The sequence below is a fragment of the Poecilia reticulata genome, chromosome 13 (genome assembly GCF_904066995.2).
Source record: "Poecilia reticulata chromosome 13, P_reticulata-male-v2, whole genome shotgun sequence".
Taxonomy (NCBI): Eukaryota; Metazoa; Chordata; class Actinopteri; order Cyprinodontiformes; family Poeciliidae; genus Poecilia; species Poecilia reticulata.
Window position 1 is genome coordinate 32708305 of NC_088842.1, and position 5702 is coordinate 32714006.

A 5702-nucleotide genomic window follows, 5' to 3' on the forward strand; every position below is an offset into this window, starting at 1 on the left:
GAGTTTCATCTTCTACCAAAAGTGTCAACTGGGCTCTGTTTGAACAATTCTCTCATTTCTGGTATGACCCTTCCACCTTATTTTTGTATCAGTTTTTTTATATTCAAAGTCAGTTTTGGGAAAAATAGTTTATAAAAGCAACTCTTGTAGATCAATGTGCTGTACAATTTGACTGGATAGCACACCTTTGATCCCAATTCAGTTATCGTAACAAAATAGTTAACGCATGAAAACAAAGAAACCAAATGGACTTAAATGTCATAGAGAATAACTTGTGTTATGTTCGGGGTTCTCATTGTAATGACACGGCAGGACTTCGTGTTTCACTAAAATTGCCTAATTTCTTTCTTCTTTTTGAAATCATGGATCTTAGTTTTATTTTCCAGGCAGAATACCAATTGCACAACAAAAAATGGTCAGAAAACTGAATTTCTTTTATTATTATTTCTTTATGTTTAGACCCATATAAAAACCTTTTAAATGCCAACAAACAGGCAAGTGACTTAAGGCTAGCTTACCAAAACCTAATGCTTGATGGATAATGTAAATAATGTTTTAATATATATGTTCCCAGCAAACTGTGGATTTATTGTGCAAATGAAGATTAAAAACTCCAGATAAATTGAAGAGTTATAAAGCTTTCTTGAAATGAGGTGATCAGGCAGATATCGTGTGTTCAGCTATGTTAGAATTTTCTCAAAACATGATCCTGAGTACTGAAGTTAACTGAAATCATAAAATTTCTCATTTTATTCATCCACTAGTTTCTATCTCCAGTGAGACTGGTGGACATAATGTTTATTTAGATTGGTTTGTTGGTGTTGCAATGATTAAATATATTTGCAATAAAATGACTCGCATATCTGCAGACCAATTTATTGCAATTTATTGTATAACGGTTTGCCCCCCAGGCTGTCCCTCTGATGAACAAAATGAACATTTTACAGCCAGAGGGTAGTAAGATACTCTACTGGGGAAAATAAAAACATCCAGAAAAAGTAACCAGAGACATCTGGACATTTTAGAAACCACAAAACCCCAAAATCTTTTAGGAAAACCAGAGACTGGCAGCATCAGTTCAAGTCTGTGTCCGATCGATGGATGTGTCGTCTCCTATTTTTCCTCACGAGGATCAGAATGGCAGCAGAGAGTCAATAAGATCAGAAACATGCCAATGACAGCAGCAGCACAGCCTGAGTGACCATGATCTATAGGAATTCCAACCAATCAATTTATCCTGAGAGGTTTCCGATAAGCTTGGCCCGACCAAACCACATGGTTCGCAAGCTAATCTGAACAGACAGACAGATACTGTATTGATCCTTTGAGGAAATGTTCAGCCAGTAGACCAATTTAGGCTCAGTCAAATAACTCTAAAGTTGCTTACATTTCTGATTTCATAAACTGGTTGGCATAAACACTGATAGTGTCAAAAATGGAAAAACAGTCAAACATCAAGTTCCATTGTAGCCCTAAAGTGTGTGTGTGTGTGTGTGTGTGTGTGCGTGTGTGCGTGTGGTGTGTGTGTGTGTGTGTGTGTGTGTGTGTCGTGCGTGTGGGGTGTGTGTGTGTGTGCGTGTGGCGTGTGCGTGTGCATGCATGTGCGTGTATGTGTGTGTGTTTTGTAATGGAATTAAATAAACAGCAACATGCCCAGGTGTGATTGTGAAAGTAAATTCACCATGAAAGCAGAACACCCAAGATGATAAAAAGTAGTTCTAATCTCTCACTATATCATTAAGGACCTGATATGAAACAAAAAAGTAGCTACTAGAGATAGCAGGGCTCCTGCCAAAGATTTTTTTTGAGAAATATGACCTTTGATTTCAGTGTTAAACAAAGTTAAAGTTAGATGTTAGAAGGTGAAAGAGTGCAACATTGTATTGTTTGCTGCAGGAACATTAGCGTTAGCCGTTGATGACTGAGCCCCTCTCAGGTGGGAAGTCCTGAGGAAAAAAAAGTCAACTCTTTCAGCTGCTGGCTGATTGGATAATGATGGCTTTCCTATTGCCGTTTGATCTGCCTGAGATTAGGTGGAGCACCGTTAATGCTGTGGAATTCAGATGATTTATTTCACAGCAGCCAGTGTCGTTGCAAACATCTGTCAGCCTTCCAGGGATGGATTGGCTCCAAGAGAAAACACATCACGGGATGATGAGGTCCACAGAGAACCGTGGAGAAATGACACCGGCTGAACAGCGTGGAGAAAGTGCGACTTGGAACTGAAAGGTGCCAAGTTTGATCCCGTCTGAAATAAGCGAAAGTAAACGAGGCTCCTTTGTTCTGCTGTTTACACTTTAGCATGAAATTCATCTCAGCTGCTTCGGTAGCCCTAATTCTTGGCACAAGGACCGCGGGATATTTCAAGGATTAGAACCAGTTTCTGACACCAAATCTTTTTAGAGGCTTAATTTAATTTAATTTTAAATAAACACTATGGATGATGAAGTCGACTGTAACACTAGAGAAGCTGCCAAAAACACATGAAGCATAATTTTGAAGTGAGTTTAAATGAGCAAAAGAGTTTTGTTGAGAGAAAACTACCAGTAGGCAGTTTGACCTGGATGACAGTCTGCTCAGGAGTTAGCTCTGGACATCTACTGTAGCTCAGTCGAGCAAATTGGGATTTTCAGCTACTTCCACTCACTCCTGCTAAGGGTCTGGCTCTCTAATATAACAACATATAATATTACTAATATATTCTTGTGACACCGGTGATGCAGTAGCAAGTAGACTGCAATAGCCAGAATGCTTCTAAATCCCTGTGTATGATGCCTGTTTGTTAGGTCTCCACGGTACTGCTCTCAGTGAAGCATGATCTCCTCACTTCCTCCAAGGACAAATTAGCATGTAAAGCTACACCTCACATTCAAGCTGGAGTCTGGGCAACCAAAGTCAGTTTGACCAAAAGAGTTTTTACGTAGAGATACTTTATAGTTCTTGGAGACTCGACTTAAGTTACTAAACCTCCAGATCTGAGATGCCACTGAGCGACCTTTCACACATTTAAAAAGAATGATACATTACAATATTAATAAAGTTGTCATAGTTTAAAGACAAACAGTTCCACAAATTAAATATAACTTAGCAACTTCTAGTCATTTTTAGAACGGCCGAAAGCTACCTTCCTCACTCGCACATGACTAAAGCCGGCTCTGCAGCAAACCCAAAGGTACGGATCAGAAAAGAAGATCTGAATACTAAGACAAAAATAAAGTTTGTATTTTAGTAACTTGGAAAAACAAATTATCTCCATATCATGCTGCGATCCAGGCACCTCTGTGGTGAAACTCATATGTTTGACACCATATGTTTCTTCTGTGCAGCTGCTTGGAAGCGAGCGAACACCACCTACCGTGAAAGCAGCAATTTTGGATATTTTCCCAGCTACAGTGTCACGATCGATTAGCGGAGTGTGAATGCTTGTCGACCCTGTCAAATGCTGCTGACATGTTGACAGCTTAGCTAGCAGCACCAAAACAATATCATCACATCCCCGTTCCACCCGATCACTAATTCCCCGGATTGGCTCTTTCTGTAGCCACAGCATGGTTGGAAGGTGAATGTCATTTAAGCACTTATTGAATTTCCCTGGTTCCTGCTTATCTGTGCCTGACACTCTCCATCTTCCCCTAATCTAACATAGCCCCGGTGTTTAGTTATTACTGACAGGTGCAACACCTAATGTCTCAACATTTCAACCCTTAATTCAATTCAACACAGGTTTATCTCTCAATGCACATACAACCTCTGCACGTTTATTAGATTAGATCCGGTTGTACCAACATGAATGAAGGAAAAAAATCATAAAATAATTGAAAAGTTGTGGAGAGGTTTAAGTGGAGTTAGATCACAGAGCAGGATCCCAACTTTGAACATCTAACAGAGAAAACGGACCGAGAAATGGTCCACCTACAGCGATGGGTCAGGGAAGGAGGGAGTCATCAGAGGAGAAGACAAGAAATTCATAGTAACTTTGGAGGAGAAAATCTGTTGACTGGGCAGCTGTGAGATTTATTTCCAGCACATTTCAGCTACAAGGCGAGTACTTTACATCATAAAAACATTTTGAAAAAAGTTATAAAAACATCATACAATTTGGAAACCTTTTCTGCTTCAAAAAAACGATCTAATTGTAAGCTGGAAAAGACAGCTGTTTTGTTCAAGTTGTGCTAAATGGAGTTAGCCTATCAGTGAAGCTATTCAAGCCTAAAATAGCACCTGGATGCTAACGATGTTGCAGCAGTGCAGACATCACCAATGCTAACGTAGCATCCACATTTTTAAGAATCATTTTTTTCAAATAAGTTCCAGGAATAATCTGGAGTTACTGAAATGTGTATAACAGTACTTTAAACCAACCTGAGGAGTAATAAACTAAAAAAACAGATTTAAAACAATATATAGATCTTTGTTTTTGAGCTCACATTGCTATTTATTCAACAATTTAGCAGTAAAAGTGTATTTGAATCAAAGTTTTGATCAACATGTGGTTTTGCTGTAAAAAGCCTAACATCAGGCCAAAAATAACTGAGAAGCATCCAAGGCAATGTGTGTGGAGACGCTGCAGTCTGCTGGAGAGGAGTTCAGTGGTGCTAATCAGTCGCTACCCACACTGTCCTCTGGTTCTCGCTCAGAGCTGACCTCCTGGCTGCTGGCAGAACCAAACACACCATGAAAACACTCTCTGCCCCCTAATCAAGCCATTTGTTGTACTTGCTGTCGGTCGACATGTGTTAGAACTGTTCCACCGTGTTGTAGGATTTGTCAGACTTTGATTTGTTTTAACCTTCAGTTCATTCCTTAGCTTTCAGATTCCTTGTAGTATACTGGTATTTGAGATATATTTTATTCAGAGTGTAGTTATGTTTCTCTACATATCTATTGTTCTTGTCTATTCTGAAAAGCACTTTTTATGTTCATTTCTTTTCCTTGTTGCTTCTGTGTTCTAACCTTTGGTCATTTCTCCTGTTGGGTTGTCTCTGGTTTGTTTTCATTTCTGTTTCCTTGTTTCCCACGTTGCCTGTACGTTCTATCAGACATTACTCCGATTTCCTCAGTTTTTTTCTTTTTCATTTTTAACGTGTCGTTTGTCAGTGTGGCTCTCTTAATGTTTTTAACCCGAACCGCCATGAATCACTGACTTCCATGGAAGTGTTTTTGGGGTGGCAGTTGAAGCCCAACACATTGACTTTCACAGCAGAGCATTACGGCTTTTGCTATAACGTGTAAATACAGATACTTAAAAAAAACTATTAGAAATTGCATCAGCTTCATTTCAAATGCAATGAAACAAAGATGGAAAACAGAGAGAGAGTTGGGGGAAAAGCCTGAAAGTAAGAAAGATGAGAGAATGAATGACAAGAGTCTGCTAAAAGAGAGGAACAAAACAGAACCAAGACGCTAAACAATATAAATACTGCATACTGAAAACTATACAAGTTAACAATACAAGACGTAGTACAACTGAAAAACACCTGAATCCAAACACCTGTGAGTGATGTGCGTGTGCGTGCGTGTGTGTGTGCGTCCGTGCATGTGCGTGTGTGTGCGTGCGTGGGCGCGTGTGTGTGTGTGTGTGTGTGTGTGTGTGTGTGTGTGTGTGTGTGTGCGTTGGTAAATGTGGTTTAGCAGGACATTTCGTCAGAATACACACAACACTAGCAGGACATTTTGAATTAACGGGACAGGAGCGGTGTCCT